This window comes from Tenrec ecaudatus, chromosome 5 (assembly GCF_050624435.1).
Source record: "Tenrec ecaudatus isolate mTenEca1 chromosome 5, mTenEca1.hap1, whole genome shotgun sequence".
NCBI lineage: Eukaryota > Metazoa > Chordata > Mammalia > Afrosoricida > Tenrecidae > Tenrec > Tenrec ecaudatus.
Window position 1 is genome coordinate 93,141,506 of NC_134534.1, and position 27,095 is coordinate 93,168,600.

Genomic DNA, 27,095 nt, shown 5'->3' on the forward strand with positions numbered 1-27,095 from the left:
CAGGGACTGATTTTTCCTGACAATATGGCCAAAGTAAATAATACCAAGTTTTGCCATCATACTACATCCCAAGGAGATGAGAATCAGGTAGACTGAACATAATCAGACTTTCCAGGTCCACCCCCAAGACATTGCAGTAGGTAAGGCAGTCCCTAGATAGAAACAAATAAGCACTAGTAGAATCAGCATGGGGGAGCTACTGAAGGGATCGCCCATGTCTCCTTCATTATCTGGGACTTACAAGTCATTTACAAGCCACCCGAGCTGCCTTGTTGACAATTAACCATTATTCCTAATAGTTGTTTAATGCAAGAGGAGTTTTTTATTTTCATTTTGTAAATGAGTGAGAGATGACAGAAATAAACCAGAGCTCATGGATTCTTTTTCGCTTGGGCTATTTAAAGTACGTAAGACTTTCTTTTGCACTGACCAGGGTAAATGTAAGAAGGAAGGAAAGAGAGACTGAATAACTGGAACTAACATGAGACTCTTATTTGATGATTAGCTATGTAGTAATGACAATTATTTCAACCTTTTACTGCATTTTTAATTTTTTTATTTTCCAGGCACCATACTTTTCATATATTATCCATCTAATTATCACCCTAATCCTAGGTGGAAGTAATAGTATATCTAAATGTTATACAAAGAAACAGAAGCCCCAGAAAAATCAGAACAGAAATAATGAGAATGTTCATACTTTGTGAAGAATTTAACCAATATCACTGAATAATTTGCATAGAAATTAGTGAATAGAAATGTAAACTTCAGTGAATACACAAGAAGAATTATTCTAAGGATACAAGAGGATAAAATCAGTAGGAAAGAAAAAAATTAAGATAGAAATATAACAGTTTTGGGTAGGCACAAAAGTGGGTCACAAATTTGGCTTGATACCTTCTAGCATTCAAAGCAAAGAAAAACAATTCACTTTATTCCAAAAGTGAAAAATCAGGGTACCAATAAAAGATGGAGCTAGATTTCTCCTAGATGAGGTGAGTAAGTGAAGTGGGGCTGTCATTATGTTTCCACTGATTAATTTAATGGTTTGTTTAGTTTGACGGATGATCAGATGACCTCAGAGAAGCCAGCACTTTTGTGTCAGATGCAAGTTACAACAAAACAATTGTGTGAAAGACAAGAACAATGCTGACATGCACTACTTTCTCAATGAGTGGCTACAGTGCAAGGGAAAAGGTAGAATTTGGAATCCTTAAAGGAGACGCCCTGATTATATATCTGCTAGGTATCCTGGAAAATATTGCCTTGTCTCCAGCCTTACAGAACTCAAAGCTCTAATCCCCCGGGAACAGCTGGGGTATAGATACTCTATGGTGTTTAACAAAGTGGACAAATCACGAGGCATCCTGATTGATATGAGTATAAACTAATAGGGGTATGCAGATAGGGCCAAGATTTACTCAGAAATGCAAACAGGCAGGTGAGCAGGGACCCAAGGTCTAAGCCAAGGGAGCAAGACAACGATGAATTTAGTCAAAGTGGGCATCCCTCATTGCAGCTCAATGAAGCTACCTATTCTGTTTTCTGACAAAGTTCCATGGTAATCACACTGGATTGCACACTGGTAATCATTCTGAATATTATTATCTACTAGCACATGGTTGTTCTGGAGGTTTTTGTTTTTGTTAGAAGGTCCAAGAGAGGGTCACAGCAGAGAAAGAATTGTTCTGGATACGGCAGAAGCACTTGTCATCAGCACCAAGGGAGGAAAAAGGAAATAAAACTTTCTGTTTAAACACCTCAGTACCCACAAAGAAATAATAGCTCTGACATAGAAATCACTATTGTGACTCTACTAAAAATTAAAGGCTGTAGCAAAGTGATTCTGGATAGACCTAGTCAAAATGATGATAGAATCCAACTGTGTGCTCCTTTTGCTTCTAAGATATTTTTCAACCCTCCTCTCTATTCTTCTATCCTGGAAGATTTGAGTCTCTTGAATCAGATGCCTTATATAGCCATGCACCCGGTGTAATCCTCTTTAGATTGTTAGAGTTGATGTGAGTGCCACTGAGTCAGTCTTTTGACTCACAACAACCCCATGCATAAAATCACTAAATGCTACCTGGTCCTGAGCTATATCAACCATCAATTGAAGATCAGACTATTGTCATACACAGGGTTTTCCGTGGCTGATATTTTAGAAATCATTTTATTGGGGGATCTTATAGATATTATAACAACCCACAAACCAATTATATCAAGGGAACTTGTACATATGTTGCCCTCATCACACTACCCAAAGAAACGATATTGAAGACTATGAGAGGCTAAGGGTGGGGGTATGGGGGCAAGAGGAAGGACATGGAAGCAAGACAGGAGAGTGAGTGTAAAGTGAAAAAGAAGATGCAGAAAAACAAGGAAAAGGAGAGGAAGAAGACAAAGAAGAAGAAAGTGGAAAGGAAGAGGAAGCAGAAAGAAGTATACATGTGGGCTCACTGGGATAGTGTCATTGTTTTTGATGCGATGGACTGCACTGTAGTGCAAACTACATATTCTATGTATTTTTAGTGTATATTTTATATTTCAGAAATAAAAGAAAAAATAATAAAAATGAATAATTTTTTTTAAAGAAAGGCGTTTCACAGCCTTAAAACTCCTCCAGATTCCTTAACCATCAGACCTAAACACTGCTCAGAGTTGTTATAAGAAAAATAAAAATTAAATTAAAACTGACTTAAATTATTTGCGACACACAGCTAGTTTCAAACAATCAAACATAAAATAAATCACAAATATTAGAGCAGACATAAATGAATTGGGAAAAATGGGAAAATCAACAAGACAAAATTAGTTTCTTTGAAAGGATTAACAAAATTGACAAACCACTAGCAAACTTAACAAAGGAAGAGAACAAGAAATGCAGACATATAGAATTAGTGATAAATGGGTGACATCACAGCAGAATCAAATGAAATTAAAGCAAGTTGAAAACCTAGGTGATATGGGAAAATTTCCAGAAACACACTAAGCAAAACCTTACCATACCCATAACCAAAGAAGAAATAGATCAGATTATTAAACTGCCAACCAAAAAAACTACAAGACCAGGTGGTTTCACAAGGGCCTTTTGTATATAGAGAAGAACTGACACTAATTCTTTTCAAATAATTCTAGAAAATAAAAAAGATAGAAATCTCCTTGATTGATTTTATTAAGTGAGCATAACTCTGATTTTAAAAAAGGCACAGGCACAAGCATTGACCCTGTAGACCAAAATCCCTTATGAACTAGACACAAAAATTCTCAACAGAATCTTGGCCAATAGAATCCAACAATCTAAAGGCGGGGAGGAGTACACCATGATTAAGTAGTAGTCATATAAGGTATACAAGGATGATTGAATATTAGTAAAACAATCAATGTAATCAACCACATACACAAAACAAAAAATAAGAACCATGTTACCATATACAGTGATACAGAAAATGCATTTGACAATATCCAACACCCATTTTTATTTTTTAAAATTCAAAAATAGGAATAGAAGGGAAATTTCTAAACACAATAAAGGCTGTATATGAAAAGTCAATGACCAATATCTTGTTAACGGGGAAAATCTGAAAACATTTACCCTGACTGGGAATGGGAGCCAAACAAGAAGACCTTCTGTCACCATTCTTAGTGAACATTGTGCTTGACATCTAACCCATTACACCACAAAAAGGAATCAAGGGTAGACAACTAGACAAAGAAGAAGTGAAACTCTCACTATTTTCAGATGACCTGATATGTGTATATACTCGAGTATAAGCCGACCCAAATATCAGCCAAGGCACCTAATTTTACCACAAAAACTGCATCCAAAAATGTACTGAAAAACTCGGCTTATACACGAGTATATGTAGTATGTAGAAAACTTCAAACACAATCTAAAGAGGCTGGTGAAAACAATGGAAAAGTGTGGCAATGTGGCAGGATATAAGATTAAGGTACAGAAATAAATTCCTGTATACCAACTAAGAGAACTCTGAATAAGACATTAATAAAATAGTATTATTTGCAGTAGCCTCTCAAAAGATGAAATATTGAAGAATAAACCCAACCAGAAAAATGAAAGACCTGTATGAAGAAAACTATTACACAAAACCAGAAGAGGCCTACACAGATGGAAGAATAACCCGTGTTCATAAGTAGGAATCGGTAGAAAGAGGAGACTTTCTACTCCTACAGAGTTATGATCTCAGAAACCCACAGAGGGCAGTTATCTTCTGTCCAGTAGGGTCACTATGAGTCAACATCAACTGGATGGCAGTGAGTTTGTTGTTTTTATGGATAGGACGGTTTAATATTGTGAAAATGTCATTATTAAATATGTTGATCGTTGTAATTAGTTCCCCCTTTTTACCCCACCTTCCCCTTACCGTCCTGGTATCACTACTCTCATTAGTGGTCCTGAGGGGTTTATCTGTCCAGGATTCCCTGTGTTTCCAACTCTTATCTGTACCAGTGTACATCCTCTGGTCTAGTTGGATTTATAGGTTTGAATTGGGATCATGATAGTGGGGGGAGGAAGCATTGAAGAACTAGAGGAAAGTTGTATGTTTTATCCGTGCTGTGCTGCACCCTGACTGGCCTATCTCCTCCCTACGACCCTTCTGTAAGGGGATGTCCAGTTGCCTGAAGATGAGTTTTGGGTCTCTACTCCGCACTTCTCCTCATTCACAATGATATGATTTTTTCCTTAGTGTTTTTATGAATGTTATGATTTTTTTGTTCTTTGATGGCCAATACCTGATCCTATCGACACCTCGTGATCACACAGGCTAGTGTGCTTCTTCCATGTGGGTTTTGTTGCTTCTTAGCTAGATGGCCACTTGTTTACCTTCAAGCCTTTAAGACCCCAGATGCTATATCTTTTGATAGCGGGGCACCATTAGCTTTCTTCACCACATTTGCTTATGCAACCATTTTGTCTTCAGCAATTATGTCGGGAAGATGAGCATCACAGAAAGCCAAATTAATGGAACAAAATCTTCTTGCAACCAATTCAATTTTTCAAAGAAATGGAAACCCCAATTATGTACTGGAGAAGGAAGTGTCTAATTACTACAAATTACTAGTTACTTCTAATTAGTAATTAGAAAAATGAATTAATTTCTAAAGGAGGGGGAAGAGGCATATGATAATCAAGGGAGTCCTAAAGAAGAATAAAGTAGGAGGGCTTGCACTACCCAACCTCAAAACCCGTTATGTAGTTAGAGTGGTCAAAACAACCTGCTACTGGTGCAATGATAGGCCCATAGACCAATGGGACAGAATAGAAAACTCAGGGATAAATATATCCACCTACAGGTAAAATGGAGTACTATACATGTCTAAAAAGAAGAAAACAGAAAGCACCTAATGACATGGATAAACCTGGAGAAGAAAATGCTCTATAAAGCTAATCAATAACAAAAGGATAAATATATGAATAAGGGCCCAAAACTATTAAGCAGGAAAGAGACAACATCTTCAACAGTGTTGACAAAATTGAAGCTCCAACTGTAGAAGGATAAAACAAGACCCATACCTCATTCCATGTACAAAATCAAACTCAAGATGGATCAAAGACCTAAGTGTAAATCCTAAAGGTCTAAAGCTCATCAGTGGGAAATATGTAAGGGTTCTGTTACAGAGCATACATATACTACCAAACATAGCAAAGTCATTACACACAAAGGAAGACAAAATAGATGATTGGGACCTAGCAAAAGTAAGACAATTTAAGTGCATCAAAAGACTCCATCAGAATATTAAAAACAGAGTGCACGGGCTGTGAAAAATCGTTAGCAATGCCACAACAGACAAGGGACTCATTTCTAAAAGCTATAGAACACAGCAGTGTCTCAATAAGAAAAAAAAAACCAACCTAATTAAAATGTAGAAAAAAAAATGTAGGCCAAAGACAAGATTAGATAGCTCACTAAAAGAGATATTTGAATTATATATAGACACAATGAAAAAAATGTTCATGAGAGATGCAAATCAAAAGAAGAAGAAGAAAAAGAAAGGGCCTAAAAATAGTTCCAGGTTTGTCTGCTGACCCTTGTGGATGTTTTCCAGTTGTGTCTGGTGAGGTGCCAAGCCCTGCCTTCTGAGTCTGAAGTCTATTTTGGGGGGTTCCTTGCTGCCCTGTTGTGCTCCCTTTGTGTTTTGCCCCAGTTGGGGGTGGGGTGTCAGATCGGGCACAATTCCCACACCTTATCTCCAGTGTTGTCCCCTACAGCGCTGTGGGTCAGTGAGGGGATGTCATGTCTCATGATAGGACCAGCCCTACAGTCTTCTCTTTGCCTTGGCTGCTCAGAGCAGGAGTGTCGTCCTTGGGGCTTGGTGGGCCTGGTTGCAGTCCACTCTCCCTCTCTCTTGCCCTCTTAGTTTGCTCCCTGTGGTCTGGGCAGACCCACTACTCCCCCAGGCTGTATATTCAATACTATCCTCTGTCCTCATCCATATCCTGTTTTTTTCTGTTTTTTCTTTTCCCATCCTTTTTAGTTGACTGCCACATACATCTCTGGGCTGGATCTGACCCCTCCCTGTCAGAGTGCTTGGGCCTCACCCTGGGAAGTTATGCTTTTAGTGACTTTTCCTATGTGCCCCTTATGTTTTTTAAGCTTAACTCACTGGACTCGTGTTGTACTTATCCTTTTGTGCTTGACTTACGTCACTTAGCATAGTTTCCTCCAAATCTTCCCAGGTTCATCACACTTTTTAGGGATGCGCAGTACTCTATCATATATATGTACCACAGTTTTTAATCCATTCATCCATTGATGGAAATTTAGGTATTGTGTCTCGATGGACATTGAAGCACAGATGTCTGGCCATGGTCTGTTTCTTACCTCTTCTGGATATATACCCTGCAGGGGGATTGCTGGGTCACATGATCGCTTGATTTCCACTTGCTTTAGATATCACCAAATCGATGTCCATAACAGCTGCACATACCTACAGGTCCACCAGCAATGGATGAGAGTTCCTATCTTACCACACCCCTCCAACACTTGTTACTTTCTGATTTTTTAAGTAGACTATCTTTGAGGGTGTTAGGTGGTATCTCATAGTGGTTTTAATTTGCATTTTCCTTATGGCTAATGATTGGAAACATTTTCTCATATGTTTATTGGCCATTTGGATTTCCACCCTTCTGAAGCTTCTGTTTGGGTCCTTTGCTTGCCACCTCACTGGGTTATTTGGTATATTTTTTCTTATTATAGGCTACCGGTAGTAGAGTGTTGTAGATTTTAATAAGGCCTTTGAAGGTGAACAAGCGGCCATCTAGCTCAGAAGCAACAAAGCCCACATAGAAGAAGCACACCAACCTGTGCGATAACGAGGTGCCAAAGGGATCAGGGATAAGGCATCATCAAAAAAAATCTTACCATAGTGAATGAAGAGGGAAGTGCAGAGTGGAGACCCAAAGCCCATTTGCCAGCCACTGGAGACCCCCTCACAGAGGGTCTTAAGGGGAGGAGATGAGTCAGTCAGGGTGCGATGTAGTACCGATGAAGAACACAGCTTTCCTCCAGTTCCTAAATGCTTCCTCCCCACCAACTATCATGATCCGAATTCTACCTTGCAGGGCTGGATAGAGCAGAGGTTGTATACTGGTGCATATGGGAGCTGGAGGCACAGGGAATCCAGGGTGGATGATACCTTCAGGACCAGGGTGTGAGGGGCGATGCTGGGAGAGTGGAGGGTGAGTGGGTTGGAAAGGGGGAACTGATTATAAGGATCTACATGTGACCTCCTCCCTGGGGGACGGACAACAGAGAAGTGGGTGAAGGGAGACGCCGGATAGGGCAAGATATGACAAAATAATAATCTATAAATTATCAAGGGCTCATGAGGGAGGAGGGAGTGGGGAGGGAAGGGGGGGAAAGAGGACCTGATGCAAAGGGCTTAAGTGGAGAGCAAATGCTTTGAAAATGATGAGAGCAATGAATGTACAGATGTGCTTAACACAATTGATGTATGTATGGATTGTGATAAGAGTTGTATGAGCCCCTAATAAAATGTTATAAATAAATAATAAGGCCTTTGTCTGATGTGCCATTGCTCGAGCTGTTTTCTCAGTCTATGGGTCCTTTTATTATTCTCAGTGAATTCTTTCAATGTACACCGTTGTTTTATCTTCAGCATATCCCACTTGTCAATTTGTGCTTCCCCTGTGTTTCTGTCCTTCCTTGGTCCTTTCCTATTACTACTAGCCTATATATTTCCTGCCCCCAAATTATTAGGTTTGTCCCATTTCCCTTCTTAGTGATCCTAATAGTTTGGGGGTTTTCTTCGAGGTTGTGATACACTTTGAATTTATTCTTGTGCATGGAGTAAGTAAGGTAAGGGTCTTGCTTCAATTTTTTTTGCAGGTAGATATCCATTTTTTCCAGCACCACTTCCTATTTGATATTGTTGGGACCCTTAACAAAGATCAGTAGTCTGTATGTTGATGATTTATTTTATTTCTCGGTTTTCAGTTCTTCTCCATTGGTCTGGATATCTGTCATTATACCAGTATTACCCACTGTGGCTGTATAATAGGTGCTAAGGTCAGGTAAAGCAAGTCCTCTAAATTTGTCCTTTTTGAAGAGTTCCCTGCTAATTCTGGGCTCTTCCCTCTCCATGTGAAGTTGGTAGTCAGTTTTTCCAATTTTTGAAGATATTGATATTGAACAACATTAAATTTATATAGTGCCTTGGACAGAACTGGCATTTTTACTATATCGAGTCTTCCAACCCACGTGCATGGGATATTCTTCCATTTGTGGAAGTCACTCTTGGTTTCTTGTAATCGTGTTCTGTAGTTTTTCTTGTGCAATTTTTTTCTATTTATTTATTGTTAGGTATATCCCTAGATATTTCTATTTGAGCTTGGCTATTGTAAAGGGTACTACTTTTTTGATCTTCTGGTCTGTGGTCTTGTCCTATGTATATAGTAGTGTGATAGACTTGTTTGTTGATCTTGTATTCTGACACTGCAATATTCCTCTATCACTTCCAGCACTCCTCTTGTGGAGCTTTTGGGGTTTTCCACATATAAAATTATATCACCTGAGAATAACGATAGTTTCACCTCCTCTTTCCCCCAATGAATACTTTTGATGGCTTGCCTATGCCTTATGTTGTTAGCTAGGACCTCAAGTACTTGTTAAATAAAAGTGGAGACAAGGGGCATCCTTGTCTGGTCCCTTTTTTCAGTGTGATTGTTTTCATCTTTTCTCCATTGATTATCATGTTGGTTCTTTGTTTTTTCATATATAGCTTGTATTATATTGAGGGACTTACCTTCCATTCCTTTTTTTTTATTTAGTGTCTTCAACAGGAATGGGTGTTGAATGTTTTTATCTGAATCTATCAATATTATCATGTGGTTCTTATCCTTTTCATGTCGATGTGGTGAATAAATCTGACACCCTTTCAGATGTTGAACCATCCCTGCATCCCTGGTATGAATCCCACTTGGTGATGGTGAATTATTCATTTTATATAATTTTGTATTCTATGGGTATTCTAGTAACAGTATTTTGTTAAAGAATTTTGCATCGATGTTCATTACATATATTGGTCTGTAGTTCTCAATTTTTGTGAGATCCTTGCCCACTTTAGGTATTGGTGTTATATTAGCTTCATAGAAATAGTTCAGGAGTTTGCTATCTTTTTCTATGCTCTGGAAGAGTTTTTGTAGGATTGGTGTTAGTTCTTCCACGAATGCTTGTAATTCTCCTGTGAAGCCATCTGAAGAGGCGAATTTTTTTGTTGGTAATTCCTTGATAACTTTGTCTATTTCTTCTATTGCTATGGGTCTGTTGAGGTTCTTGATGTCCATCTGAGCTAATCTAGGGAGGGATTCTTCTTCCAAGTATTTATCCATGCCTTCCAAGTTGTTGAATTCATTGGAGTACAAGCCTTCACAGCACTGTGTAATTAGCCTTTTAATATTGTAGGGTCTGTGTAATATCCCATTTCATCCCTGATCCCAGCTATCGAAATTTAGTTCTTCCTTTCTTTGACTAGGTGTACCAAAGGTCTACTGATTTATTAATCCTTTTGAAGAATCAGCTATTAGCTGCATTGATTTTATAAATTGTTTTCTTTGTTTTTTAAATTGTTTCCCTCTCCTGTATCTCAGCTTTGTTTTTTATGGTTTCTTTTCTTTTTCTATTAGAAGGATTTTCCTGTTGACTCTTCACTAATTGTTGGAGGTTTTGTGCCAGCATATCAATTGTAAGTCTTTCTTCCTTTATCATGTGTGCATTTATTACTCTCAAACTTCCTCTAATAACTGCTTCTGGCTGTGTCTCATTGATTTTGGCTTATCATATTCTCATTCTTGTTCATTTCTAAAATCTTCCCAATTTCTTCTCTGATCTGGCTAGTACCGACTCATTTTGCAGTAGAGAGTTATTCATCCTGAAATTGTTTGCCCTTGATTTCTTAATTGGATTTTTATTGATTTCCAGTCTTCTGGCATAATGGTCTTAGAGGAAAGTCTGAGTGATCACTATGTGCTTGAATTTACATAGGCTCAAGTTGTGCCCCACCATGTTGTCTGTCTTTGAGTATGGGCCATGTGGGCTTAAAAAGAATGTGAATTTGTATTTGGGTGGAGAGCTCAGAAAAATGTCTATCAGGAGTGTTTTCCAGTCCAAGGGACAACAAATGATCCTTGAATTAATTACAAGCTTTTCTTTCTTGTTGTGTTTTGTTTTATTCTTTGTCAGTGGTTTGTTGTTGTTTTGTTGTATATTGTTCCTTGGTTTTGCTCTGTCTTGTTTTTGTGCATGTTATTTTATCCGCAGGTCTGTCTAAATAAGATGGGCTGGATGAACAATCTGGAGGAGAAAACAATGGGACTGACAGTTCCAGGGGGACATGGGATAGGGGGACGTCAGGGGAATGGAAGTGGTGTTAACAAACCCAGGGACAAGGAAACAACAAGTGATCCAAATTGGTGGTGAGGTGGGTGTAAAAGACCTGGTAGGGCATGATCAAGGGTAATGTAATGAAGAGGTATTGCTGAAACCCAGGTGGGGACGGAGCATGATAGTGGGACAGGAGGAAAGTCGAGGGGAATAGAGGAAAGAGCTGCGAGGCAAAGGGCATTTATAAAGGTCTAGACAAAGACATGTACATATGCATATATGTTTATATATGAGGATGGGGAATAGATCTATGTGTCTATATTTATAGGTTTATTATTAAGGTAGCAGAAGGACATTGGGCCCTCACTCAAGTACTCCCTCAATGCAAGAATACTTTCTTCTATGAAATTGGCATTCTATGATGCTCACCCTTCTGACATAACCACTGAAGACAAAGTGGGTGAATAAGCAAATGTCGTGAAGAAAGCTGATGATGGTGTCCGGCTATCAAAAGATATAGCATCTGGGGTCTTAAAAGCTTGAAGGTAGAAAAGCGGCCATCTAGCTCAGAAGCAACAAAGCCCACATGGAAGAAGCACACCAGCCTGTGTAGGATCACGAGGTGTCGCAGGTATCAGGTATAAGGCATCATCAGAAAAAAAAAAACAACCTTACCATAGTGATTGAGGGGGTTAGTACAGAGTGGAGACCCAAAGCCATTTGTCGGCCACTGGATATCCCCTTGCAGAGGGGTATAGGGGAAGAGACCAGCCAGTCAAGGTGTGATGTAGCAACGATGAAAAATACAACTTTTCTCTAGTTCCAAAATGCTTCCCCACCCCCCACCCCAACTATCATTATCAGAATTCTAACTTGTATGTCTGGCTAGACCAGAGGATGTACACTGGTACAGATAGGAACTGGAAACACAGGGAATCCAAGGCAGATGATACCTTCAGGACCAGGGGTGTGAGTGGCAATACTAGGAAGGTAGAGGGAGAGTGGGTTCGAAAGGGGGAACCGATTACAAGGATCTACATGTGACTTCCTCCCTGGGGGATGGACAACAGAAAAGTGGGTGAAGGGAGACGTCGGACAGGGTAAGATATGACAAAATAATAATTTATAAATTATCAAGGGTTCATGAGGGATGGGGGAGCGAAGAGGGAGGGGAAAAATGAGGACCTGATGCCAAGGGCTTAAGTGGAGAGCAGATGTTTTGAGATTGATGAGGGCAATGAATGTACAGATGTGCTTTACACAATTGATGTATGTATGGATTGTGATAAGAGTTGTATGATCCCCTAATAAAATGATTTTTTAAATGTCTGTCAGTTCAAGTTGCCTAATTGTATAGTTTTTTTCTGTGACTTTTTTTTTCTTTTTTTACATTTTATTAGGGACTCATACAACTCTTATCACAATCCATACATATACATACATCAATTGTATAAAGCACATCCATACATTCCCTGCCCCAATCATTCTCAAGGTATTTGCTCTCCACTTAAGCCCCTGGCATCAGGTCCTCTTTTTTTTTTTCCGCTTCCTCCCCTTTCCCCCCTCCCTCATGTGCCCTTGATAATTTATACATCGTTATTTTGTCATATCTTGCCCTATCTGGAGTCTCCCTTCCCCCCTTCTCTGCTGTCCCTCTCCCATGGAAGAGGTCACATGTGGATCCTTGTAATCAGTTCCCCCTTTCCAACCCACTCACCCTCCACTCTCCCAGCATCATCCCTCACACCCTTGGTCCTGAAGGTATCATCCACCCTGGATTCCCTGTACCTCCAGCCCTCATATGTACCAGTGTACAGCCTCTGTCCTATCCAGCCCTGCAAGGTAGAATTCGGATCATGGTAGTTGGGGGGGAGGAAGCATCCAGGATCTGGGGAAGCTGTGTTCTTCATCGATACTACCTCACACCCTAATTAACCCATCTCCTCTCCTAAACCCCTCTATGAGGGGATCTCCATTGGCCGACACTTGGGCCTTGGGTCTCCACTCTGCACTTCCCCTTTCATTTAATATGGTATATATATACATATACACATACATACACACACTTATATCTTTTTTTTTGGTTGCATGATGCCTTATACCTGGTACCTTGGCACCTCGTGATCGCACTGGCCGGTGTGCTTCTTCCATGTGGGCATTTTTGCTTCTGAGCTAGATGGCCGCTTGTTCACCTTCAAGCCTTTAAGACCCCAGACACTATCTCTTTTGATAGTCGGGCACCATCAGCTTTCTTCACCACATTTGCTTATGCACCCATTTGTCTTCAGCGATCCTATCATGGAGGTGTGCAGTCAATGATATGATTTTTTGTTCTTTGATGCCTGGTAACTGATCCCTTCGGGACCACTCGATCACGCAGGCTGTTATGTTCTTCCATGTGGACTTTGTTGCTTCTGAGCTAGATGGCCGCTTGTTTATCTTCAAGCCTTTAAGACCCCAGTCACTATCTCTTTTGATAGCCGGGCACCATCAGCTTTCTTCACCACATTTACTTGTTCACCCACTTTGGCTCCAGCCGTTGTGTCAGGAGAGTGAGAATCATAGAGTTCCAATTTAATAAAGGAAGGTATTCATGCATTGAGGGAGTGTTTGAGTAGAGGCCCAAGGTCCTTCCGCCACCTTAATACTTGACCTATAAATATAGACACATAGATCTATTTCCCCATCCTCCTATATATATTTGCATGTACATGTCTTTGTCTAGACCTCCATGAATGCCCTTTGACTCCTAGCTCTTTCCTCCATCTCCCTTGACTTTCCTCCTGCCCTACTACCATGCTTCGTCGCCACCTGGGCTAGAGTATACCTCTTCTCTAAGCAACCTTACCCTTGATCATTTCCCACCAGGCCTGCCACTCCCCCTTCTCTACCATTTGGGGTCCCATGTTTTTCCCTTGTCCCTGGGTTTGTTAACACCACTGCCTTACCAGGTCCCGTTGTTTTTCCTCCAGATAGTTCATCCAGCCTGTCCTATTCAGACAGACCTGTGGAGACACTAACATGCACGAAAACAAGACAGAGAAAACAAAGCAACAGTATGCAACCAGACAACAAAACAACCAAAACAAAGCACTGACAAAGAACAGAACAAAACAGTTCACAAGAGAAAAGCTTGTAGTTAGTTCAGGGATCGTTTGCTGGCCCTTAGGAGCGTTTTCCAGTCCAGTCTGTTGGGGCACCACACCCTGACCCCAAAGTCCACTTTCAGCATTCCCTGGGGACCTTGCCACTCCATTCCCTTGCTGTTCCGCTGCACTCCCCCAGTGATTTGCCTCGGTGTGGTGGGATCAGGTCAGGTGCAATTCCCACACTGTGTCTCCGGTGCAGTCCCCTGTATCGCCCTTAGTCACTGATTGGCATCATTTCTCATAGTGGGGCCAGCCATGTTGTTCTCTCTGTGGACTGGCTGCTCTACTCAGGAACATCATCATCACGGCCTGGTGGGCCAGGCTGTGCTCCACTCTCTCCTCCTGTCCCTTCATCTTCTCCCGTGTGCTCTGATCAGATATGTTCATCTCCCGGAGCTGCAGAGTCAATGTCGTCCTTTGGAACAAATTCTTTTCGGGGGAGGGGCAGGAATCCACTTAATTTATGGTGCTGGGGCCAGCCTCCCAGACCTCTCCACTGGTTCCCTACTCCACGCCGGTATATTGCATTCACACCTTGCGACACTGGGTTGAAGTCTGGTCCCACTTTCTCTGTGGAGATATAAACAATACCCTCCCTTTGAGTGGATTAATGCCCCATGACCCCACTACCCTTTTCTTCCTTGTATTCATCCTTTTGTTTTCCTTTCCCCACCTCCTCCACCATTGTCTACCATGTACATCCCTGGTTTTGGTCTGGTCTCTTCCATACTACACAGTGTTCACCCCTAAAATGTCTGTATACAGTAGCTTTTTTCCCTATGCCACTTTTGCTTTTTAAAAAATTTTTTAATTCTTACCTCAGCGGGCTCATGTTGTACTTGTCCTTTTGTGCCTGACTTACCTCACTTAGCATGATTTCCTCCAGTTCTTCCCATGCCGCTATGTGCCTCATGTGTTCAGCACTGCTTTTTAGTGATGCGTAGTACTTCATTGTATGTATATACCACAGTTTTTTAATCCAATCGTCAGTTGATGGAAATTTGGGTTGCTTCCAACTCCTTGCAATTGTGAACTGTGCCGCAATGAACATTGGAGCACAGATGTCTGGTCTTGGTTTGTTTCTTGCCTCTTCTGGGTATATTCCCAGTAGGGGGACTGCTGGGTCATATGGTAACTTTATTTCCATCTGTTTTAGGTATCGCCAGATTGATTTCCATAGTGCTCATACATACTTACAGGTCCACCAGTAGTGGATGAGAGTTCCTGTCTCCCTACAGCCCCTCCAACACTTGTTGCTTTCTGATTTTTTGAATTGGGCTACCTTTGAGGGTGTCAGGTGGTACCTCATTGTTGTTTTAATTTGCATTTCTCTTATGGCTAAAGATCGGGAACATTTTCTCATATGTTTGTTGGCCGTTAGGATTGCTGTCCCTGTAAAATTTCTGTTCAAGTCCTTTGCCCACCTTTCAAGTGGGCTATTGGTTTTTTTCTTTTTGGAAGGTAGCAGAGTATTGTAGATTTTAGTAATAAGGCCTTTGTCTGATGTGTCATTGCTAAAGATGTTTTCCCAGTCTGTGGACTCTCTTATCACTCTCTTGGTGAATTCTTTAGATGTACACAAGTGTTTTATCTTCAGTATATCCCATTTGTCAATTTGTGCCTCCTCTGTGTTTGTGTCCTTCCCTATTTCTGATAGCCTGTGTATTCCCTGCACCAAAGTTCTCAAGTTGGTCCCAATTCACTCACTGATGGCCCTAATAGTTTGGGGTTTAACTTCAAGGTCTGTGATCCACCTTGAGTTTATTCTTGTGCATGGAGTGAGATAAGGGTCTTGCTTCATTTTTCTCCATGTTGATATCCATTTTTTCCAGCACCACTTGTTAAAGAGGGCATCTGCTTCCCATTTGATATTTTTGGGGCCCTTGTCAAAGATTAGCTGTCTGTGACTTTCTTATTAAGCTTCTTTACCTGTAATCTATCTTTCTCAGAGAGCTCTATATTGAAGTAGCCTACTATGATTGTTGAAACATTGATTTATTTTTACATCTTTTGGAGAGTTTGATTTTTGAATTGCTCGGGTCTCCCGTTGGGCACATATATATTTATGCTCACTGGTTCTTGGTCTACTGTTCCCTTGAGCATTATAAAGTGCCCCTCCTTATCTCTTGTTTTTGCTTGCACCTTGAGATCAATTTTGTCAGAGATCAGGATTGCAATCCTGCTTTTTTTGAATGTCTATTTGCTGGGATATCCTTCTCTAGTCTTTAATTCCCAGCCTATTTTGTCTGCAAGCTTGAGACGTCTCTTTTGTAGGCAGTGGATTGATGGGTTCTGTTTTCTAAGCCAGTCTGATAGTCTATTTTAATGGATGAGTTCAGTTCATTGAAATTTAGAGTTATTAAATCCGCCTTTGGATCTATGATGTCATCTTGTACCTTTTGTGTTGGATGTTTTCCTACCTCTCTATAAATTTGTTGTGGGTGGGGGCTCATTCTTGCATCTTTTCACCATTGAGCCATTGCTATCTTGGGAGCTGTTTTCAATGTGTTCACATCTGGTTGACCATGTGGTGGTCTCTTATTTGTTTTCAGTGAGTATTGTTCTTCTGTTTGTACTGCGTTGATATGAATATTTTGTAGAACTGGGTTTCTTTTAACACATTCTTTGAATTTTTCCTTGTCCGGGAAGACTCTTACATCTCCATCTATCTTAAAAGATCATTTGGCTGGGTAGAGAATTCATGAGTTTGCATTATTTTCTTTCAGCTTTTGAAATATGTTACTTCACTCTCTCCTCTTCTTCATGGTGTCTGCTGTTAGGCCTGAGCATATATATGTTACTGCCTTTTATATGTGACTGCCTTTTCCCCCCTAGCTGCTCTTATTATTTTCTCCGTTTCCTCAAAGTTGGATAGTTTAACTGTTATATTCTTTGGTGAATTCTTTTGGGGACAAGTCTAGCTGGTGTCCTTTCGGCCTCCTGACTAGTTGCCTAATTTTCATTCATTTAACAGGTGAAGTTTTCCTCTAAAAATTCCTCATTATTTTTCTGCCATTGATTTCTTCAATTTTTCTTTTACAGGTAGTCTACTTATTCTAATGGTGTTCCTATTCATAGCATCAGACATTGTTCTCAGGTTTTCTTCAGTTTATCTGATAATTTTGCTTGATTGTCTTTACCATTTGTTGAAATCTGCCTGGTTTCCTCAACATCATTGGTACAATTCTCTGTTTATTTTAGTCTGTTGGTGAAGTCTGAGAATTTGTTATTTGCTTTTGTTACCTCATCCCTTAACTATTGTATTTCCCTTTGGAGTATGGTCTTTCTCTCCTCTATTGGCTCATCCTTTGTCTGTATTGATTTCCTCATAGCCTGTATGACTCTGAGCAGCATTCTGAAGATTTCTTTCTGTGGAAGATAATTGTCTGTTTCTTCTATATACATTGTTAGGTTCAGGACTTTTTTTCCTCCTGATTTTTCGTTGAGGTTGTTGGGGCAGTTTCCTGTCTCTGTATCATTTTGTAGGAACTTGGTGCCATTTTCCTGAGAGTCAAATATCCCTAGGCTCTCTGTCTGGGAGTTTGTAGGAATGCTTCTGCCTGCTGCCTGATGTTAACTGCCCTGGAGTTTGGGCTGTGGCTTTGTTCCCCTGGGGTTTCCCTCTCACCCTAGCCTATTCTGTTGTTTGGAGGGTGGGTTGGATGGACCTCTCAGGGGACGCTGGCCAGATGGTTGCAAGCCTTGAGAGTGGTGCTGTGTAGGCTGATTGGACAAGGAGCTGCCACTGTTTGATGGAGAGTGTTGGAGGAAGGCCCTGTGTAGTACCAGTTTTTGGCCTGGGCTGTGGCTTTCAGCTCCTGTTGGCTTTTCCTGTTTTGTTATGTTAAAGTTCTGTAGGCTGTGTTCAGGGGATCTGCAACCTGCCTGTTTTCTTGTTAAAACTATGTCAATGAACAAGCTTTCTGGTAGATTACATTCAGAGTTACACAAAGAAATAAAGCCTCGGATTGAAAGCGATTTAAAGTTGTTTATTTTTCTTTTCTTTTTTTAATTTAATAAATCTTTTTATTGGGGCTCATACAACTCTTATCACAATCCATACACACATCAATTGAGTAAAGCACCTTTATACATTCGTTGCCCTCATCATTCTCAAAATTCACCTTCCACTTGGGTTCCTGAAATCAGCTTGTTTTCCTTTTTCCCCTCCCCCTCCCTCCCTGCTCCCCCTTTCTCCCTGCACCCTTAATAGTTTATAAATAATTATTTTATCTTATCTTACACTGCCCGGCATCTCCCCTCACCCACCTTCCCATTGCCCATCTCCCAGAGAGGAGGCTACATATAGATCCCAAGATCAGTTCTCCCTTTCGACACCCTCTTCCCTCCTGGTGTTGCCACTCCCACCGCTGGTCCTGAGGCGTTCATCCATCCTAGATTCCCTGTGTTTCCAGATCCCTGCTGCATCGCTGTACATCCTCTGGTCTAACCAGGTCCGCAAGGTAGAATTGGGATCATGATAATTGGGAGCGGAGGAAGCATTCAGGAACTAGAGGAAGGTTTTGAGTTTCATTGTTGCTACACTGAACCCTGAGTGACTCATCTCCTCCCCACTACCCCTCTGCAAGGGATGTCCAGCAATCTACAGATGGGCATTGGGTCCCCATCACGCACTCCCCCTCATTCACAGTGATGTGATTTTTCCCCCTCCCTTTGTTGTTTGAGACCTGGTCCTCTCTGCCTTTCACGATCACACATGTTGGTGTGCTGCTTCCGTGTGGGCTTTGTTGCTTCTGGGCTAGATGGCCGTTTGTTTAATTTCAAGCATTTAAGTCCCTGGACGCTATATCTCTCAATAGCCGGGCACCATCAGCCTTCTTGACCACATTTCCTTATGCACACATTCGTCTTCAGCATTTATGTGAGGAAGGTGATCACACAATGATGGTTTTTGTTCCTTGGTGTCTGCTACCTGGTCCGTTCAACACCTTGTATTTGCTTAGGCTGTGTGCTTCTTCTCTGTGGGCTTTGTTGCTTCCGAGCTAGATGGCCACTTGTTTGCCTTCAAGCCTTTAAGACCCCAGACACTATATCTTTTTGATAGCCGGGCACCATCAGCTTTCTTCACCACGTTTGCTTATACACATGTCTGTCTTCAGTGATCATGTAGGGAAGGTGGGTGTCATGGAATGACCGTTTAGCTGGGCAAGGTGCTATTGTATTGAGGAATTGTGCATGAGGAAGCCCAATGTCCACCTGCTACCCTACTACTGAACCTATAAATATATGCATATAGGTCTATTTCCCCCATAATCATAAATATATTTACATATGTACTTGTCTGTATTTATGCTTCTCTGTATGCCCTTTGCCTCCTACTCCTTTCCTCTGTTTCCTTATGCTTTCCTCCTATCCCACTACCATGTTCAGTCTTCATTCTGGTTTCAGTAATTCCTCTCAGTTACCTTGCCCTTGGTCACTCCCTACCAGTCCTCCCATCCCCTCCCTCCACTGCTTTTGAACCACTCATTGTTCCCTTGTCCCTGTGTTGGCCAACACCTCCTCCCTTTCCCTACCTCCCATGCTCTCATGTCCCTCTGGGACCATTGGTCCCGTGATTTGCTTCTCTCATTGTTTGTCCAGCCTATCTTATCTAGGTGGACCTGCTGATATAGTAATAAGTGCATACAAATGCAGATGGCTTTGACAGCCCCCAAGTGACACATAAGAACATGGCTTCGACAGCAGCAACACCGACACGCTGATAGGCAAAAAAGCCACTAACATACAAAATTTACAAGGTAAAAAAAAAGACAAAACAAAAAGATAGCAAACAAAGAAAAAAAATTGTTAGTAGTTCAAGGTCTGTTTGTTGGCCTTTAGGAGTAAGTGTTTTCTGGATGAGTATTGTGGGGTGCCACGTCCTGGCCCCAAAGTCCATCCTCTATACTCCCTCGTGATTTCTTTGCTCTGCTTCCCCTACTGCTCCATTGCACGCCCCCAGTGTTTGCCTCAGTGTGGTGTGGTCAGCTCAGTCACACATCCTCCACTGTGTCTCAAGTGCTGTCCTGTGTAGTGTCATGGGTTGGTGTAGGATGTCGCATCTTGCAGTGCGGACAGCTGCATGGTCCTCTCTGTACGATGGGCCCTTTGAGCCGGGCTATCATCTTCTGAGCTTGGTGGGCCCAGGTGTACTTCACTCCGTCCTTCCTCCTTCCTTTTTCCTTTTTTACAATAGTTTTGTAAGGTGCCCTTTTATTGGGACTGTGCTGCACTGTCCCCCAGTGAAGGAGGACCAGATTAGTCCAGCGGGTGTGGGGTCCAGTGGGTTTGAATTGCCCTGGCTGCCCTCCTGCACAGCTCTGCAGGCTGTGCTCTGGTGAATCTACTCTCTACCATAGGTAAATATCCTAGGGGCTCTCCAATTATAGCAAATTAGTGTCTAATTATCTGTTGCTGCCCATGTTGGCAGGCTGGGAGTTGAGCAGAGGGAAAAAGGGATGGCCAATACAGTCACTTTGTTCCTAGCTGGGAAGAGAAGATGCAAAGCCTTCGAATGCAGGAGCAGGGAGATTTGTAGAGACTGCCAGTGTGAGTCTTTGTGGCTAGTTCTGAGGCTCTCCATGAGCCTGAGATTATGACCATCTTCAGACAGAAGTCTTGGGAATTACTGCACAGTGTGAGCCTAGGATCTTGGGCGCAGGAAGGGGTGGTGGACACTGGGCTGCCTGACCTGGTGATGGATTAGCAGAGCCTGTGGGCAGACACAGTGAATTTAGAGCATTTCAGCAAGCCCTCAAATTTCTCCATGGGCAAAAATCACAGGGAGAGGTCTGATACACAGACCCTAGTACTCTTGAACTCTATTTCTGGCACCCTGCCTCTTGCTATTGACCTCCTCACCTTTTAATTTTTCTAACAGCAGTAGCACCAGGCAGTGATTCTACCTGGATGCCATCTTCTATTATTTGCACTTGAAAAAGCATGCTTAATTATATTACTAGCATCTTCTGCAGGTTGCTTTGTATGGACTGGAAGTGGTTAAAACCTCTGTATACTAATAGCATTCTGTGTAGCTTTCCTTGTGTAACAATATTGTCTCTTTTATGAAAGTCAATGCTATTTTATTTGGTAGATGGATATTCATAACTATTAAATGCTCATTTTAAAGTGTACATCATAATTATAGATTCCCACTTCATGTTCTTAAATGCTATTTTCAAATTCATATCAAATTACATTGTGACTCATCATTTTTGCTTACATTTGTCTCATATAATTCTTTCAAACTTTTTATCTTAAAATTTTTCCATCAATCATCAATCATAAGCACGTTTCTTATATTTTTGCCTATATTTCAACATTGATTTGATTTAATATTTGACTCTAAACATGCTATTAAAATAATGTCTCAGTAAATTAATTACTTTATTTGATAGTCTTAAAAGTTTGTGGTACGCATTATCTTTAAATATATATTTTTTAGTTTAATTTATAAAGGTAAGTAAAAAAGCATTGCTTTGAAATCATAGAAACCTTTTAAAAATAAAATATCAAAATCAGAAGATATTGTATTTTACATGTTCTCTGTCTAGGTTTATGGACTTTTGAATACAGTTTTTCCATCTCTCTAAACCATTTCCTGAAGAATTCTATGCTCTTTAATTTGTACCACATCAAAGCAACACCTTTAGCATCCTCAAGGGGCTCAAGTATTCCTTTTAAAAAGGTCTTTGAGTTTGGGAACAAAAAGAAGTCTTAAAAGGTGGAATAAAGTTTCCCAATGAAATTCTTCTTAGACAGTAGTGCATTACAGTGATGAAAAAAAAATTCTCAGCACAACTTTCCTCATCAATACAGTTATCAATTTAAAACATGGAACTTCCTCCTAATAAGTCCCTATGGTGACCTGTGCCCTTTAAGATCTGTCAAGAACACCGATTTGAAATCCCCCAAATCAGTTACCATAATCTATGAGTTGATTGTTGGGCCTTGAATTTAACTGACCCATTCTTTTGATTGAATATTTTTGTAAGGTACCCTATTGAGACTAAGACAAGTGTATTACTGAGAAAATGTGTCTGCATCACCACTGATCACAGAGACATCCTTGAAAATATACCGTTTAGCATAGTCTATATGTGCAAAATTGGAAGCCTAGTAAGGATACTTTCTTACTTAAATTTCTTTATGTCCTTTCTGATAATGAATAAAGAAGATAGTTGTAAGTAAATACATTTAATCCCCCATTTCTTTGGATAAGAGCTATCCCTACTAGATAAGGTTGCATGTGTTTTCAATTTATGTGTATTTTGGATATCATGTTAGACAATGACTTTATCATTGTCTTTATATGGTTGCTATGCAGTGGCTAGGAACCCTGGTGGAACCCTGTTGGTAACACACTGAACAGCTAACTGCTCGTTGTGGTACATACACAATTTCATTTCAACTTGATAAGTAAGTATAGGGGTAGAGTGTGGTAGTTACATAATCTGTTGTCAATTTGAGGATTCAGAATGAAGGGGTGAAGTCTAGTATGTAAATCAGATCATATCCAATGAGGCCTTTGTGTGGGTATAGCCTTCTCCTGAGGATTCTGGGAACTCCTGTATTCCTCCTTGGTGGTGGGAGATACTCACTCTCTCTCTCTGCTCACTCCCTGCAAGATATACCTGTGGAGAAGACACAAGGGGAGAGGTGGATGGAGACAGATCTCTAGACCTGGAGAAGCCACGTGGAGTACCCTCCCAGCGCTGAGATGCTTACAAGGCCACTGGATCCATGAGACTTCCCGCCCACTGGCCTGTGCTCTTCCTGCATTCGGTGTCATTGCATGTGTTGCTTGAGTCTGAAGAGGACTTTATAGATTGGTATCAGACATATGGGCTAATACTGGGCTTATGAACTTGATCTGGACTGGGCTGGGATGTTCTCTCAATAATCAACTGCTCTTATATACAAAGCTCTTTCTTATATGCATATGAGTGTCTATGGATTTGTTTCTCTAGTCTACTCAGACTAACACATGGAGTCTAGCCTTCAATTAGGTCACAATCTGATTGGTAGATGCCTCCTTGTGGGCGTGGCCTTCTCTTGAGGATTCTGGGAGCTTCCTCTGTCTCTTTCTCTCTGCTTCACGTTCCTGTTGACAAGCCACGTGGAGCCATGCTAATGGCAGTCAGAGCCCTGGAGATGTGTTCATCATCATTAGATCCACAAGACTTTGCACCCACTGATCTATGATCTTCCTGCATTCAATATCATTGCAAGTGGCATAGTAGCAAGTCTAAAGAGGAATTTATGTACTAGTATTGGACATACGGGCTAATATCAGAATTATGGACCAGTATACAATTGCTCTTTGATATAAAACTCTCTCTTACACATATATGAATGTCCCTGGATTTGTTTCTCTAGGCAACCTGGCCTAACACATTATGCTACCAGGAGTGGGGTACTAGAGAAACAAAATCATAAAATGGAGAGTGGATGTTTGTTTCACCTTTACCTCATGGTAGTTTTCTTCCTTGGCTATCCAGAGATAGATATGACCATGTAGTTTACCGGGTTGCTTTCTGGAAAGGATATGGGAAGTTTTCATTTAAATTATTTTCTTTGGTTGTTGTCTTTTGTTATTAGTGTTTGAAATGGCAAAAATGTAATTAATGTATATTTTGAGCTCAGTGGTCAAAATTGCCACTTGAATTTCTCAGAGACCATGCTGCTTGGTGAAAATGGCTGATAGAAGGTCAAATGGCTGACAGAAGGCCGGCCCTGGCTTAATGCAGTCAAACGTCTAAGGCCATATTTCATATCAATGAGGTAGTTTAGATAAGGATTAAGATAAGATAGATAAAGGATTGTACTTGACTATTTTAAGAATTGAGTGTAGAATCTGGTTGTATAAAGTTTATACTGTTTTCTTCTGCCTATTGTTATTAATATAATGATTGATAGAACTGATTATTGGAGAGTCTAACTAGAGAGTCTGTAGCTCACTGTCTTCAGCCATCAATTTTAATCTTTAAATGGGTTAGGACATGCCTGCAAAGAAGGCTCTGAAAAGATAAACCCCACCCAGTGTTTGAGTGCTCAGGACAATTGCATTCAAAGAGACTTGCCTGGTGCGCATTGACAGACTGAAGGATAAAAAAGGAACCCTTTGGTTTCTTGAACTTTGAACTTGTAGTTTGTGCCTGAAGCTGGAAAAATCTGGAGCCATGAAAGAACTCTCCTCTCTAGGACTGAATGTTAAAGGGAGACAGCAGGCAGCCTGAGATGTTGGTAGGCAACCACTTGGAATCACTTGTTGAGTGGAAGTAGGAGAAATGCAGCAATAGAGACAGGTTGTTTCTGGCCACTGACACCTGGTTCACAAGGATTAAAGGAGAAGTTAAGAGTGGGTTGGCTGATCTGAAGTTCATGACCTAGCCCAAAGAAATTAGGGTTTTTGAGAAATTGACGGGTTCATGGTTGAAAGGCAAGTCACCCAATGGGTACCTTAGTGAGGCTAATGAGGTAACCCATAGTGAGTTGATCAGAGCAGAACAGAACCCAACCAGATGAAGATGAAATTTTTGAGCCTGTGAATTGGCGCATATTGCTGGCGATTTAATGAATGGCTTGCCTGTTTTGACCTGACTTTGCTGATGGTTATGGACTCACAAAGTTCCAACTGTAATGAAGATTCTTCCATCAAAGAACATACTTATCTCCTCAGAGCAATGTATTGATATAAGTGGGCAATATAAAAATTGGGTACCCAAAATGGGGAGGAAAATGGCATGAAGTGGTTGACATACAAATTTTAATAGGTGGGTGAATATATTTGAAAATATTATAGGATTATGGTGGGTGAAAGTGTTCACTTAAATGCAATTGTTAGGCATAGAATACTGATGTTTTGTTCACTTATATAATAGTATATTTAAATGTGGCTGGCACATTTTGAGTTGCATGCATTTTGGTTTCATCCTGTTATTGTTTTGTTTTAAAATTATGCATGGTTAAAGAGTTGTGTAAAAGTATCAAGTTGTCAAAAAAAAGTATCAAGTTGTCAAGATGTGTTTTGTGGCAGACACATAATTTCATATCAACGTGATAAATATGTCTAGGGGTAGAGTCTAACCTTTACTCAGGTCACAGCTTGATTGATGCCTCCTTGTGGGTCTGGCCTTCTCATGAGGGAGATGCATCCAGCATCATGGGATACCCAAGACTTTACATCCACTAGCCTGTGGTCTTCATGTATTTGGCATCATTGTGAGTGGCAATGTGAGTCTGAAGAGGAATTTATGGGCTAGTATTGGACATATGGGGTAATAACAAATTTATGAACTTGATCTATAATGAGTTGGGATGTTTTCTCAGTGTACAATTGCTCTTTGATATAAAGCTCTCTTTTACACATATATGAATGTCCCTGGATTTGGTTCACCAGTCAACCTGGCCTAACACAAAGGTCAACAGCTCAAAACCACCAGTTTTGTCCTTAATTTTATTCCCATTCTAAACAGAATGGTGATAGCTGGTCACCATCTAGTTCTTCTGGTCTTAAAATAATCGAGGTTGTGGTTTGCAGAATTGTTCCTTCTTTGATATTTTGGTTTCTTTCTTACTTTACTCCTAATGGGTCAAAGGTCATAATTGTCTCTTAGTTCACAAGCTCTAAGTCCTTGTCAACAGATGCTGTTCCCTTTAATAGGATGCAAAACTATATTTTTTCCCATTCCATGAGACTCCGTGTCCAATTTTCAAACCTAGGAAACCCAACTGCGAAAACATTTGGCTATGTCTTTTTCACTGTCTGTAGTTGTGATCCTTCAGTGAATGTATCTGACTGCACACCCATATCTATATTTACACGTACACATGCATACTGATATCTCTTCTCATATATGGACCTATCCTCATATCTATATGCCTATGCCTAACCATGTGTGATCCTCCTCATTTTTGTCCTTGTTGGTGTTTTACCCTTAAATGTTAAATCCTCTGGAGCAGGCATCCTTTTCTCATGAGCACTCCTCAGTGACATCATTTCTTTTGGTCGTTGTGTACTCACTACCCTCAAATACCAAAACAATGTTTACCTGAGTTTTATTGACTAATGTATAAATGAGTTTCAGGTAGACCCCACTTCATTCAGTGAGGTGCCCACATTGAGTCCTTCTGGTGTGGCCTATGAGGGATGGTGTGCATCTCAAAATAATAGGGTCTAAAATCCCAGTAATCTATAGCACACGGTCTGGGTCAACAAGGCTGGACAGAAACTAAGTCAAAATATTGACTTGGGAGAATAGTGCCAGGAATATTCTTCCCTTGGGTCCTATTATTAGTAAGGGTTTTTTTTTTCCTGATGAGAGGTTGCCCCTCCTGTTTTCCTACCACTGGAAATGTACTTGCCTTCTCTAAGACATGCCTCTTCTCCCTCCCATCTTGACTTGCATTTCTAGTTAAGGGTACTTATCACTCTGGTAGGAGTGTCTGTTGATTTGGGTGACCTTAGCACAATTTTGTAATGCAGCACCCACCTTGTCATCTCCTCCCCATGAATCTTGAAATGCTCTCTCCAATTGAGTGAAGTGAGGTCTCTTCTGTCAAAGTGTTTTTTAAGATGTTCACAGAGAGCCGGTGATATATATTTCACTGGCACTAGACAGGCTCTGTACCACATTGCTTGGCAGACTGGTCAGAGGGTTGTATGACCTGGGAGCAGAAGCTTGCCTTCATCTTGTTGCTCATCTTTATAGTCGTGGACTCATGCCATATATTTCTGTTTGTGATCGAATGACTTCACTCAGCATAATCATTTCCAGGTCTTTCCATGTCATGAGGTGTTTCATGGTTCCATCACTGTTTTTTAAGGATGTGATGCATGTGTGTCCCATGGTGTGTATGTAATTGTGTTAATCTGGGTGAACTAGAGAAAAGATCCATAGAAACTCATATGTGTATAAGAGTGAGTTTTATATAAAGTATAATTGTACATTAAGAAAGCATTCCAACCCAGTCCAGTCCAAGCCCATAAGTCCAATATTAGTCCATATGTCCGATACCAATCTATAAAGTCCTCTTTAGACTCATGAAATACATACAATGACGCCAAATGCAGGAC